At 38.8% G+C, this 15,592-nt stretch overlaps 1 long non-coding RNA gene across 1 annotated transcript; it reads left to right on the plus strand.

Annotated features, from left to right (window-relative positions):
- Nucleotides 1–18: 18 nt before the first annotated feature.
- On the plus strand, nucleotides 19–15,226 carry LOC105015858. The gene is made up of 3 exons (XR_828406.3): nucleotides 19–887; nucleotides 11,242–11,335; nucleotides 14,209–15,226. It is a non-coding gene; the product is annotated as an uncharacterized LOC105015858 (long non-coding RNA).
- Nucleotides 15,227–15,592: the final 366 nt, after the last annotated feature.

The following is a 15,592-nucleotide window of genomic DNA, read 5'->3' on the forward strand; positions in this document are numbered from 1 at the left end:
AGCTCGAGCTCTTGACCATCAGGACGTCATTGGCGCGCGGGGTCCGCCCAGTCCCCTCCCACTACATCGTAGTGGGCTGCGGTGCGCTCACATCTGCCTGCCTTTGGTTTCTCTAGGATCAGCAGGCCTAGATCTCTGTAAAATTCAAAATATAATTTTATGTAACAAATATTTTTTAATAATGACATGGTTTCCAACATAAATTATTTTACAAAATTAATTGATTAGGCTGCTTTATTTTTTTAAATTGTTTTTTTTGGAATAGCGGTAGCCTAAGCAATAGGCCAATAATCTATAGGACTTTTTAAAGATTAATATTATTTATTTTTGCATCACCAATATTTCTTCAGAAACCGACTTGAATAAGCATGCTTTAGTTAATTGAACATTATATACAGAACACGTTTTCCAATTAGCTGATAAGCAGACAGCAAATTGCACTACAATGAGTTATTAAAATGTGGAATATGTTTAAAATTCTTAAAATTTACGTATTTGAAGCAAAATTGCTCTTTATTCAAAACCAAGCTGCTGATTTCTTTAAAAAGATAGACAGGAACATGGGCAGGATGTTTATACAGCAAAACGTAAACATTTTCCCTGGCCTTCTTTAAATAAAAAAAATCAAGCAAAAAGCCCCGCTAGATCAGCTAATACTCAATCTGATGCATTATGTCCGTTTTAGACAGCGCCTTGTGTGTGAATATGACTTTACAACAGAAAGCAAGTAAGCTTTTTCAATTATGTATAGTGATTATATTATATTCACACAGAAGAACTGGAGGAAGAGTGCCCTGTGCCTATTCCAGAACTCCAAGCACTGAAATTCAGATGAGGACTTCAGATCGTCTTCCACCAAACTATTTCAGAATGCTGCTCAAATCAAGGTAAGTCACTTTCAACATAAGTCAGTTAAAACAAAGACATGCTACGTAGCGATTTGGCTGCGGGCCGTATTCTCGGTTTAGTCCTATCGAGGTTTGCCAGACCTGTTGAAAATGGGAATTAGATAGCAACATAAGCGGTTATACGCTGGCATCATAGGAAATTGTTACCCGGAATTTGGTTGTAATGTGGTGTGTAACTTATAGCCAGACTACAGTGTCACAAAAAAAGAGAACATGTAATCAGATTAAAAAAGTTAGCTCAATGATGTAACAATTGAATTTTTTGTTTGAACATTTCTAATGGCATTCCTTGTTAACAAAGAACTTTGGTAATATAATAAACATACTTACATTCACAAGACAACGCCTAACAGTTAGTAAGCTGGAATATACAAAATATGTAACCTATATAGGCTTTACATTTGAAAATATATTTGTTTAATAATTTAGCCTTTTTAACTAGGTCTCTTTTCGACTCATTGCACCTGATTCACCATTCTAAATGTAACCAGTTTTAGTCTATTCGTTTGAACTGTACTTATGTGTATGTGGCTGAGAGCCGCCGGTCCATAGCCAAACTATGTTGAAAGCAGACTGCTCATTGTTCCCGGGAGAGTGCATACAGCTCCCAGCCTCTCAACCCTCTCACTCAGGCGCTCATGGGGCGCGGGTTGACTCAGGGATGGCGGTGGTTGCTGTTTTGGATATACATACATTTTTTTATGTATTGCCCCATTACAAACATGCAATTAATTGATGCGAGGTATAAAATAACAACACATTGTCACTTTCTTTTGCTAATTGAAAATATTAAACTTCTTATTGCATGGATGTTTCTGTGAATTAAGGTGTAGCCTATAGGGGCCTACTGTACTTTTACATGAAGGATATATTTATGCTTTATAAGTAATTTTGAATAAAAATAGTCTTGAAATACATGTTTGTCTAGCAAATATGCATTTGATGTTTCTGGTCTTTTAACCTGCTCATCTAATCAAAATCCACTAACTGTTTATGTAGGCCCTATCTATTTGAAAAAATACATTATTGTGAAGCTTGTATAGACCTGCAAATTTTGAATAGGGGACAGCCTGTGTGTTCCAACAAACCCATTACATTTCGTTGTTGGCTCATTCGTGACGTTTTTTGCCGCAGGGGAAACAAATACTAAAATATACAAATCTCCGTTGTCAGCTACATGGAGTATACGAGGGTAGAAGTTTGGGATTTGCTGTTGGAGGAGTTTGAAACCCAAGTAATGTATATAGGTAGTAGTATTGTTTTAACCGGTCCCTTCACCGGGCGCTTGCTTGGAATGTGGCCCATGCATTTATCAGGAGAGTGGACCACCCAGTGCGCATGAGGGGGCAGGCGCGCTCGCGTCCTCTCTTTCCCCTGCATTTAATTACTGTTGATGACTTCATTCCGAGAAGTACGCATTGGTTTCAACACGCTGTGCCCGTCCACATGCCGAATTGCCCTCTAACACGTTTTAACCCTGCCACTCGTCTTTTTGACATGCCCTCTGAAAAACTAATGTCCACGGCTAATTGATCCCTAAATGTTTACCCAAACCAGTGGGACGCGAGTTGCTCCATTGATCGGCAGAGGGGGACGCGTCGATGACTGGCATGTTGTTAAACTCCTCCGCAAAAAATGTGTTGACAGGCAGGCGTAACTATAAATGGTCCCTCTGGACATTCAGTGGATATTTTAGAGTTATTTTCGCTTGTCAAATTATTGTTACAGTGGGATTTTAAAGTAGTTATGGTGTCTCAAATTATTTTATTTCTTTATACGATTTAATATTGCCAAAGTAAGTTATTCTGTAACTTCGGATGAAGTCACCTTTGTGTCATTTGACTTAAATTGATTTAAAATATTGATTTAGTAGATGCTATTATCCAGAGCAACTCATTTTTAGAGAACATTTTATAACATAGATTTTTTAGGCAGCCTTGCTACATTTTGAAATGTGAGATAAGGGTTCACTCGAAAGTGTTAGTTATAGCTTTATGCTCGTAATGCTATCTCGAATTATCGTAGGCTATTTGTCGTCATTTACGCAGTCATGTTAGGTGGTTCCAATGTCACCACTCAATAGCTGCCCCTCATAGTTATTTTCATGTACTTTTTCCATGACGTCCTTTAATTAAATAGGAAAGCGTCACATCCTAAAGAATGTTCAACCACTTAGGTATAGAGGTCCCACATTCGGATAGTTTAGTAGATTGTCTCAGAATTTCTGGACATTTTCTTGTCATCCAATCCATGACCTAAATAGGCCCACTCAAACAGCAACGTTTTATATGGATGTGGTGATGCGCTACATTGCTGAGGTTGAAAGTAAACATAGACCTTATTAGTACAGAAGACACCAGGATATAATATCGTAATGTTCTATTTTTCTGTCTTATTAGGCATGCACGCACCAAAAATGAGTGTTCATTTCAGTAACTTTCTTTTGCCACTCCAGCACAGTGCTGCGCCTGGCTCTTTCAATCCTCTGTTATTATAGGGTACTACGGAAGCTCTGCGAGCAACAGGGATCCATAATCGAAGTCCATACTTTATCTTTATTTTTGTGTATTCACTGCGCAGAAGATACAACTGTTTAATTTAAATGCAATTCAGCCTTTACCTTGAATTTGCTTACATAATCTGATATATGGTCCAAGACTCCCCCCAATTAACTCTAATGGTCATTAATTAGTTTGTGGTGTCTCAGCAAAAAGACAAACACCTCAGCATGTCACACATATGGTTTTACACAGCACACACGTTTTATACCAAACCTGATACCATTTATTTTGCCATTACTATACAGAAATCTTGGTTTAAAAAAAACAAGGAACGGCCTTTGATGAAGAAGATTTTTTTTTATTTCAAAAAACGCAGTTGCAATGAATCCTATTGGCCATTTGGGAACATATTATAAACACAATTTGAACTGGGTTTGTTTAGGAAATGAAATGACGGTCTTGACACTGAGAAATCAGCGTTACCCACTTCTATTGTGGAGTGTAGCCGGGGAAGGTCACCAAAAGGCTGCAGCAGACTTGTTTGGAGAGCCATGTGACAGATTGATTGATCAAATGGATAACTGTACCTTTGGGCCGCAAGGGCATTAGACAAAGATTGCACTTGAAGTCGCGTCTTTGCATGCCTTCCGTATTTAAAAATTTAACCTTCAGTGCACGATTTGGAATGTGCTTTGTTTAAAGCATGCATAGCTAAAAGGCAAGAGATGTATCTTACACAGTTTTTTTTCTCTAACTAGGCCTATAGGATCATCTTCGTTATGTCTGGTTATTCCATGCCATAATATAATTACATTTTGTATTTACTTCAGAAAATAATTAGCAATTTTGGGGGCTTTGCTCTGGATGGCTATGTGACCTATTATCAATATAATATCAATATTCATAACTTGATAGGCAAAATAAAGCTCCCATTGGTCGAAACACACAGACTGTATTGCCACCAGGGTAATGTAACCTACTATGTAAACATACACGAGACCTATCACTATCACAATTTTTCTTACTTACCTGGCTAAATAAAGGATGAACAAACAAATAATAATCTGAAACATTTCAATTCGATTTGGAATCTAAATAATAGACTCAGTAAATTACATTTAAAATCCTTAAAACAATGTTAAAATACGTCACACAAATATTTATGTATGTGTAGGATATAATGCTAATAATCCAATACAATATAATAGTAGGTTTACACAGATTGTGCAAGTTATGTAACTGATAACTGGTATAAATATGTTGTTATGCTTGGCTTTCTGCATTGTCTAAATTACCTCCGCTGTAGATACATTTAAGCTATTTTTGTGCTATTATGCTATTTTCATTAAGAGGGGGATACTTAATTGGAAACACTGTAACAACGAGAAGGAACAAACAGTTGAAAATTTGAAGGGCTAAAAAACATCCACATTATCATATTGTAATGCACTGTATTTAAAACAGTTCAACCTTGTAAAATATTGATTTGCTTTAAAATGCATGTGCTGTGAACAACAAATGTATGTATCGTTTCTATTTCGTAGACAGCCACCCAATGAAGCCCTATCGAATATTGTTATATTTCGGAAAATCAATTGGATCGTTCTGTAATGTTCTTATTTGCGTTCACTGTGTAAAACATACATATATAGCAGTTTTGGCGCATTTTCACCTGTCGTTTTCCCAAGAATACACAAATGTGTTTACTTTGTACACTGTCTTGGCTACATTCCTAAATATCGCTGGATCAATAGTAAATACAGTATTTCAATTCAAATGGACTGAAACTAAATATCTCTGTTTGTCTCATGCGTCGCTTAGTCCATCTAGCGTTGTCGTTTTAATTGAAAACAGTATAATGTCAAAGTGGGAACCCCCTCATCCTGCATCACTTTCTCTGGCGCAGTAGGTGGCCGTGTATATTTTTGTTCAAAGTGGTGTTTATGTGAATGAGAAAGCACGGGATTGCTAGCAGACCGCTGATTGCGCTCATTGGGCCGCTACATTGATCTGAACTGTATAGTTTAGGGGCCCCACCCTTTCATGCAATCAACAGCACCAGAGTCGCGTTTTACGACTTTTAAATGTTCTTGGCGAGATGTCGCCACTAGACCTCCAAGACGCATCGGTGTGCGTAAAAGCGCAGCAGAGGGGATTCAATTTGTTAGTGTAATTCTACTGTCCAACAATGCAGAGTACACCACCCAGGGAAAAGAGTATACAGCAGCACGCCCACTCGTCTACAATCAGTACCAATGTGTTTCACCCTATTTCAAATTTCTGCAGTCAGTGAAGTTGTTGGCGACACCTTTCTGTTTAAAAGGATTCAGATAATGTTGCTGGTATGGCTACTTTAATTGGTAGTGTATGCAAGAGTAAGATGTTCTGGCAGATAGGATTGATTGATAAGGCCCTTCACGTTTTTGTTGATAGATGTTAGGGAGACAATGAGCACATGGCACACAATTAACCGTTCTGTTCAATGATCAATTTCTGGTCTGGGGCACATACTAATCGCGTATCTGACACAAACACTTCAATAACGGCCTTATCGCCCGGTCTTACTCTCTGTCTCTTTGTTTACGTACAAAAAGAGTCCAAGACGTGGATTCTCCAGGGTGGCCTTCAGCGCTTGACACGTCCATTGATCATTCATTTCTCATATGAAAACATAGGAATTTAATGTTGCACTGTATTTTGTGTTTGTGTGTGTGTGTGTGTATATATATGTGTGTGTGTGTTTGTATAAATAATGTATGTCTATTTAAAGTTTTTGCGTGGTTGCGCGTGGGCAAATCCTCCATACATTTAGGCTAGACCTTTGAATGCTCTATATTTTTTTTATGAAGTTGGACTGTTGAGTGGTTTTATTTGGATTCCTGGGGATATTTCAGTGGTTTATATATTATTTTATTGGTACTGTAACCATCGTTTTGCTCACGCTGCATAGGCTTCTGTCATGGAGTTCATTTCATCTTTGAATATGGAATATGGGATTTCTTTATTCCCATAGAAAACTGTTGACAGCAGAGTTGCGTGTGTGTGTGTGTGGGCGGGAGGGGGGGGGTCTCACAGAGTGACGGGGGGGGTTGAAAACAACTGCACTTCAGATATGCATTGCACTTCAGTGCTTCCTCAATGACACAGCGCAGCACAGCTAGCTGAGCGAAATAAACTAAATAGTGCAATGCATTTTCTTAGGAACTTTTCATATTTGGATAGATGTTTAGCCACTTGGGGACAGAAATCATAGTTATACTATAATTTTTTTTTTGTCTAATGATTTACCTACCTCACAATTCTAATTATATTCTCATCATGTTTCTAAATGTATCCTTAGTATTTTCACATTTAATTGTTAACAAACACAGCAAAAAATATAGCAAAAGTGAAATTCACATGAATTCAAGGCACAAGTCGACGTAATGTTTAGATCATATATTTTCAGTAGAATTGTTGTGTCCTCACATTTAGTCAAATATTTTTTCCCATCATCTCTGACTGTTCTTTTTTAATTGGTTGCGAATTTGCTTTTATTTTTTGTATTTAAGAAATACGGCTAAACATTTCAGTTTAGCCGTATTCTTTTGATGCTAATTCACATGAAAGACCCGAGTTAATTAACTGATTAGTAAATTAAATTGGTTGTTTTAATATTTTTATCTGCTATGAAATTCAACATGTATGACCCATTTTCAAAAGTCAAAATATATGCAATAAGTATTTGACCTATTAGTCCGGGTTTAAACACAGGCAGACCAATTAGGATATTTCTACTTAATTACTGCGTAGATGTCGCGTGCCATGTCACAAGAATTTCATTGTTCAGAATGACGCATGTTATTCTGTGCACTTGACAAATAAAATACATTTGTCTTGGTATTGGTAACAATCGCATTTGATATTTTTACATCATCTCTTTATCAGAGCTGATCTGATTGTATTAGTTTTTTTGGGGGGAATTGGGATATTTAAAAATGTAATGTATTTTTTGACCCTCAGCGGAAAACAACATATTCCTTATATAGTAATTTCATTTAGCGAATTTTAATTTGTATCCGGGAGCAATGAGACACCTGTCTAATGACAACTGAATCAGTGATTTTTTATCAGATAGACAGATCATCTGAAGAGATTATTACTCCCCATGTACTCAACAAAGATTGTCCTATTGTATACAATATATCGTATGACTGTGTACATAACCAAACTTATTTTTTCGGCATTTAAGGATCGTTTTCTCTAGAGACATATTAAGTCATTATCCTCAAAAGATGGAGGGGCGCCTTTTAGAGTGATCAGCGTATCACCTGCACATGGAGCTCCTCATATACTCACTTAGTTTTACTCAAGTATGACTGTGTACAAAATCCAAATTATCTTAGATATTTGCTTAGTTGCAATCAAAACAGCTCATAAAGATATGTCAATGGTAAAAAATACTTAATAGAAATGTCATGCAGAAACCATGCACCCTGAATGTACACAGAATATTGATATTCTGAGGAAGTTTGGAATGTTCCACAGAAAAAGAGTTATACTAAGGAAAATGTATATAAATACCTAAATTCCTGTAATACATTTCAGTGTTCTATATGCACAACCTTTTATGGTATTTAGGTTGTTATAACATTTGGTTTGAAGTAACTTAAAGGATTTGCGCATGCTTTTTTTGGCGTTCTGCCACCGGACCCACCTCTCACTCTTTCACCTGCAGCGATGCTAATGCTGTGGACGAAGTTAATAAACACAACCAAGCCATGTTTTTGATGATTGTGTCACAGTACCAGACAATTCATCTTTTAATGAAACAAAGTCAATTTCATTTTTTGGTGTACTGCCTTTTTGCAGTCATGTTAACCACATAAAGGTAAAAAAAAGAATAATATGTATTAACTTTACAATTAAGAAAAACGAAATTAATGCATGATGGAGGCCCAGAGATCTCTGGATCATCTACGGTCTCACAGAGTTAAAGACTTCCAGTGAGGTGTGTGTGCGTGTGTGTATATATTCTGTATATATATGTATATATATACGCACGCACACACACACACAACTTTTACAAGCCAAAATGTATTACCATTTAAAATCCAATTTTGCCTAACACATAACACTTGCTCTGACCCTAAACCCAATGCCTAAAATAGATTTTTTTGTAAAGCCCAGCAAAACGTCATCATATAATTTCTGTTGGTTTATTAAACATGCAAGGACTTCTGTCATTCTACTTCGCCGGAGAGATGCTGTAATATATTTTACAGAAATAAATGTAATACTGTAAAATATTTAAGCAGTTCTGCTGCAAAGAAAAAATACAAAATTAAAGATGTAGTTTGGGACTTCTGCGATAAACAAAAATAATTATTGAAACATCCCATTTTGGATGCGTAAAGTGTTGTTATTATGTGCATAATCTATAAGTAGAATTTCTATCATTGCCCAGTTAGCTATGAAATCCGAAGTTTCTAAGCAAGTGGCTTTGATAAGGTTGAGCACCGATAAGCACATTCGTGACAGTTTTTGGCTAGACAGCGCCATTTTTACAACCAGTGGTCAAAAATCGCGGACTGCTTCTTCAAGCTGGCATAACTGCACATCTACAGGAAAGCGTTTTACAGTTTACAATAAAATTGTTAATCTATTTTTGAACACATTGGAATTACACTATTGACATTTAATTGCACGTTATTTAAACCATGTATTTATATTTTCGAAGAATAAGCAAATCATTCTACTTAAAAAACATTATTAAAATGGCAAATTATGTTTGTATTAATTGATTATATATGTTTATATTTTGATATGATTGTTGCATGAATGCCTATTTACAATACACGACTTCTAAGTAACAATGACACCTATTACAAAATGTAAATGCCTACTGTAATAGGCTCTATCTATGCGTTCTTAAAATAGCCCCTTAAACTCCCAGTCATGCAGTTTGTTTTTATCCGTAATGTTTTGGTTAATTTGATATGGCAGTGTATTTCCCTTTTATGCTTGTTAAACATAGACTCTCTGTTGTTCAGCTTAAATAAAGAGAACCCACAAACCCCAAATACGAGATGAGTCATTTTGTGCGCGCAGCGATTATTCTGTGTGAGAACCCCGTGCTTCCCATGAAAACTTGGCGCACCAACCAAACAACCATCACCCAGCCGTCCCTGAGGTATTGTTGAAACGAAAGACACTCAAAACAATCTCTCACTTATTTTTGTGTGCAGACTGCAACTGTGTTTTTTATTGGTAAAATGTTTACTGAAATAAAATATATTAAATTTTTTATGAACTTGGAATCCTTTTTCCAAAACGTATTTTAAGAGAGAAACATCCAGGAAATGAAAATCTGAATGAAATACTTTTGAAAAATGCATACATTCTGACTTTAATTGTGGGGTAGTGAAGTAAATACAGTTCACCTATCTTCATTTGGCGGTAGGTGGTACTCATTTAAAATATATTTTTTTCAGTAGTAAATACATTTTTAGTGCAATGTTGTGTTGTCCCTATCTGCAAGTACATAGTAGGGCCTAATGTTGTTGCAAATATACAATAATTACATTTTTGCATCAGACCAGATTCATTCCTACTCACAAATTCTTCTGTTGGATTTCTGCATATTATATTTTTCAGTAATGATTTTATTGAACTAGCCTACTTTTTCAAAGTAACCTTTGTTAAGTAAACTATATTTTTAAGGGTAACTTTACTTTAGCTTAACTTCGTCGAGTGTGAAGTAAATTGCTAGCTTGGTAAACTATGTTTTCAGAGTAGTTTCCCCAACACTGCTGGCTTATTTTGTGATCACACAAGCTCGGCTTACACTACCGCAACATGATTTGACATGACTGAAGGACACCAGTGGTGAAGAGTTGGCAGCACCAGAAGTTGTACAAACTTAAAACTGTCTAAATGTGGTCAGTGCAAGCAAGAAGGAAAATGTTCCATTATTTGAAATGCCTGTGATTGACGTTTAAGCCGCAGACTGACAGCTGGTTTACAGGACAAAACAAGAGAAACAACGAATATCAACATCATAAAGAGGAGGCTCACGAAAACAACAACATAGTCCTGTCTACGTAATCCTTTTTTCATTTGAGATTTTTTAAGGCTTCTACTAATAAACAAAAAGATAACTCAAGAAACGTTTCATTTTTGTGACTGTGCTGGGGTCTTGTGATAGGACTACATATATTTTCAAATCCGTATGTCAACCATTAACTCCGGTTTCATTCATCTATAAAATACACCTGCACGCTTGTACAATATACCCTTAATATTTTATAAATGTTTAAATAGGACCCAGTAATGACATCAGCTGGTTTAAATTAGATTGGTTAACAGTGAGATATCCGATATGGTATTTATTTTTATTATTTGCGCACAATTAATAACTTGTGCCATTCCTGGCACTACATGAGGCAGAAACAAATAACAATACTGCCTAATGACTATTCTTCCCTGACATAATCATCTGCTATTGATGCCTAAGTATTTTCAGTCAAAGCTGCATCTGTTGAGTGATCCACCAAAAGTCATATTTTCTGAACCTTTTGAATCAGTCTAAACTAAATACCATAATAACTCTCAGTGAATCAGATGTACCATAAACATTTGTTTTCTTGACCAGAGGACATCTCTTGAACTTTATCAAACTACACCGGGGGTTATCCCATTTATTGATGAATGTTAATAGAGCTGTAAGTGAAATCTTACTCTGAAACATATCATAAAAGCTTGAAGTGTAAAAGCAGAAAGTTCATGTCATGCTCAGCTGTTCTTTTTAGTTTGCTTGTATAATCAGTATGACTTGTCGTTTTCTAATCCAGACCTGTTGGATGAAGCAGAGGAGACCCAATTCCTTTGACCTGTAAATCTCTAAAAGGATTCCATCTCTTAGTCAGTGCTAATGAAAATGAAAAGGTATGGATAAAAAATACTGAGTATCACTGCAATCTTGCATCCAGCTGTGGGCCACAGAAACTGCTATGAGATTACTATTTACTCCTCTCACACTCCACCCTGCCCTTCTTAGCTATGCCGTGACCTGCTTTGCCCAGCCCTGCCATGCTATGGTTTGCCCTGCCCTGCCATACTTAGCCCTGCCATGCTAATCCCTGTCCTGCTGTGCCTATACCCACCCTATTTATTCCTGTCCTGCCATGCTTAGCGCCGCACAACCTAACAATGCATGCTTCTTCTCCGCTCGATGCAGCTTCCTCTGCTGGAAGCGACCCAGCCTGCCCCACACCGAGCAGTCAAGAGAGAAGTCAGTGGTCGCGTGCAACCTCCTTTGGTGACACCCACACACACACCCACACACACACATGCACAAACACACACTCCCACCCACACACAAATACAGACACTAAACACAGGATCGGTCCATGGCAGCTTGTCACAGATGGAAATACATCAACAGGGAGAAGCCAACCAGAAAATGCCAAGTAGGAAACGAGAGAGAGAAAGAGGAAGGGGAGTCATGCCAGAGTCAGCGCCGCACCAGTTTAGTGACTGGGGCTTTGGTGGTGGCCGATGACAGGAATTTGTTGGCAACAGGATTATGTGATGCAGGTTTACGTGTGTTTACACAGCCCACTATCTCTCTCGGTTTCTCTCCCCCCGTCTGAAGGGGGATTTTCCTGTGGTGAGCCAGTTTGGAAAAAGTCATTAAGAATTCCCAAACAGAGCACAACAATGGGAGACATCATTATGCAACGCTAGTTCCAAGTCTGATTCGGTCCCTTACAGTTTTCCTCTAAAATGGTCCCCAGCTATTTTTAATCTACCCAGAGAGCAGAACTCACCTACATACAGACCACAAATGTAAACTTGGCTTGGGGGGTGGGAGGTAAGTGGGGATGGTAATTGCCTATTGTGGAGCTTAGGCCTCTCTGTTCTGCCATAAACATGCTCGGAAGCCCACAACATGATACTCCGTCCTCCACTCTGCCTGGGTTGGAGAGCACATCCTCATTGTCTGTGGGAACCCATGGCCGAGCAGTGGTCGAAATCAGTCAGGAATGCTTTGTAATGGTAACTGGATTCAGTGGTAATGCCCTGCCTCTCCACAGCGGAAGGCTAGGGTGGGAAAAAGGCAGAGAGCATTTCCTGAACACAGGGGGTCCCAGCGAAGCATCAAACTCTACTGGCATCATACTGCCAGGCCTGATCCGATGATCCCGATTGGAGGAGAGAGTAATGGGATGTGGTGGGAGTGGGGAGGGTAAAGCTGGAACAGGGAAGGGGATGAGGTAGAGAAGAGAGGGGGAGACGCTGGAGAGACCGGTGGGTTAGGTGCTAGGGATGAGTTGGAAGGAGAAGGAGTGAGTCAGTGGCAGAGACCTTCTGCTCAAACATCTAGCTTTAATTTCCTCCGAGCGAAGGTAATCCATCCCGGCCTGGCTGGCTGGATGGTTGGCTGGCTGGTCGGCTTGCTGTTTGGCTGGTTGGCTGGTTGGCTGGCGGGGTCTCGATGAATGAATGTCTGAGTGTGTTATACCACAGCATAAAGAGAGCATCTTAGTCTCTCATTTCTGCCCACAACAAAGTGCCTTCCACTATGTCTGTGAGGAATAAACAGTATGTACTGTGATGGTCTCCAGAAAGGTCACTGACATCACATGAAATGCTGTGAGTTCTTATTCACCTACTACTGAAAAGACCTGCAGCAGTCTGTGGAGTTGGGTGGGGATTCCAAATGCATTACAGGGACATATGGTCTCACCACAGCAAAGACCATGGAAAGGATATTTTGGCACAGGACAAGCACGTCAGAATGATTCCGAGTATTGCCAGTTACAGAAAGAATGAAGTAAAACTTTGCTTAGTAACACGTGATGCTAAGTAATACCCCACAGTAGTAACAGTTATGAATACATTGGTTGAGAGCAGCAGGCCAGACCTTGTTGAAAAGTGTGAAGCAGACAGGTTTTGCAGCTGAAGTTGGACAGAGTACAGTATATCTGTTAGTGTGTGTGTGCGTGCGTGTACAGACCTTTGAATTGGTGTGTACATGTGTGTATCCAGACGGATGTGGACAGCCAGTCCATTCCCTGGGCCTTGTATAAATGCCGTGAGGATCTTAGGAGGAATCTTCCTCTCCAGTTGTCAAAGGGCTTTTCTTTCCACCTGCTCCCGGCCTCTTTCCGTTGGTCTGCTCTATAACAATGGCCCTGGAAAGGCAGCAGAGTGTAGGTGACAGCTTGAGATTGATGCTGGATTGTGTTTGGCCCTTCTTCAGATGGGGGCCTGAAGGGAAGTCGCTAGCAGAAGCATATCTTTGCCTCCACCGACACCAGCTCCCCCTCCACCACTCTCTCCACCATCTCTCCCTCTAGTGTCGGGCTTAGTCCAGGGCAAAGCGCTGATCATGCCTTCCTCCCAAATCCCCTTTTTTTTTTTTTTTTTTTTATAAAAGTGCCTATCGCCCGAAAAGGCAACTTGGCAGGCGCTGGTAAACACGCTTTTCACTACTCGTAAATCAATTCACCAGTACATGAAACAGGATGAAGCTCATTTACCATGCAGTCAGTTAAACCTGAGGCCAGAGACGCGCTACTCTGCCTCCGGCCCGCTCTCTCTCTGTCTCTCTGTCCCTCTCTGTCTCTCCAGTCCCTGTACTTTACTGGGGCTCCAAGCAGAAAAGAGACACACGATCATCAGGCCAGCATTCTTTCCATTTCGCTGAACACTGAAGAGTGTGATCCATCACTCCAAATGTCTATTCTTTTTTTATTCTCTATTTCTAACATTCTGTTTTCTCTCCCTGTCTCTGACTCTCCCTCTCTCTGTAGGCTGAAATGTGCAAGCTTGATGGTTTGACCACAGGAAGCTGTGAACTCCGCTGAGAATTGAGGTTTCAGGGCCCTGAAGGCGACTAGGGGCATCTACTGTACCTTGTTAAATCCCATAATCCTGCTGGATGACCCTTGACCCCGGCGTGTTTATATCAGGCCATCGATGTGAGAAATCATGATGAGTCACTCTGGTGGTGTGTTTACGTTCTGGAGTCACGCAAGGAAGGAAATAAGGCACGGTCTGCTAAAAGTGGCGAGGTGAGAGAGAATAGCAGAAGTCCGGGAGCAGAGGCGTGATTCATCTCACCGTGACTGGCCTCTTATACCGTTACATACTGTTACACTTGGTTTATTTAACCTGTTCACTTCTGTAGGTACACTCTAGCTACATATCAGCCACAACAAGGACCCAATAGCCTACTTTGTTAAAATATCACATGTAGAAATTTAGAAGTGTAATTCTGTAAATTAGGTCTGAGTTGAGGAGTGAAATGATCCTTGTAATATATATGTCATACGTGGATTCGTCTTGTTTTGGAATACACATAATATGTTGGTAGATTATAGACACAGCAGCATGTATTATTTTTATGTAAAACATTTACGATTAGTGTGTTTAAATCATTCAGTTTTTTTTGTGCAATGTCCAATACAATTAAATCAGCAGAGATATTGAAAAGCATGTCTTTGTATTGTGCAATCATTTCAAATGATATGTTCATGCCGTTTTTCGGTTTATGAATGGGAAATAATTTCTCACCCTGTCAAACACAGATTAATACATTCATCTCCTTCATCACCTTCCAGTGTGACAGTAGACAGCACTCCTTAATAGATATTTTTTGGAGGGGTACTTACATTGGGCTTAAGAAGAATATACTGTATGTTGAAACTGTAATGAGTATGCAACCTAGCCAGCTCCTGTGATTGAAATACAATGTCCTGGCCTGTCATGATGCTTTAGCCTTCCACACTGTGGGCTTGTGTGATTGCACAATTGTTGTTTTTGAGCCTGTGCCCACTATACTTTTACTCTGTAAATAAATATGGGCACTGAGTTGACAATTCATCCCCTTTTACTTTCTTTTTTCTTTCATTTCTTCTTTTTCTTTTTTTCTTGGTTTCTTTCTTTAAATCATTAACATGTTGAGAACAACCTCATCAATCTCACTAATGTATATATATATATATATATAAATATATGTAAGTGTAAGTGTATGTGTATGTGTATATATACAGTGGGGAGAACAAGTATTTGATACACTGCCGATTTTGCAGGTTTTTCCACTTACAAAGCATGTAGAAGTCTGTCATTTTTATCATAGGTACTCTTCAACTGTGAGTGACAGAATTTAAAACAAAAATCCAGAAAATCACATTG

The sequence above is a fragment of the Esox lucius genome, chromosome 2 (assembly GCF_011004845.1).
Source record: "Esox lucius isolate fEsoLuc1 chromosome 2, fEsoLuc1.pri, whole genome shotgun sequence".
In the NCBI taxonomy this organism is placed as follows: domain Eukaryota; kingdom Metazoa; phylum Chordata; class Actinopteri; order Esociformes; family Esocidae; genus Esox; species Esox lucius.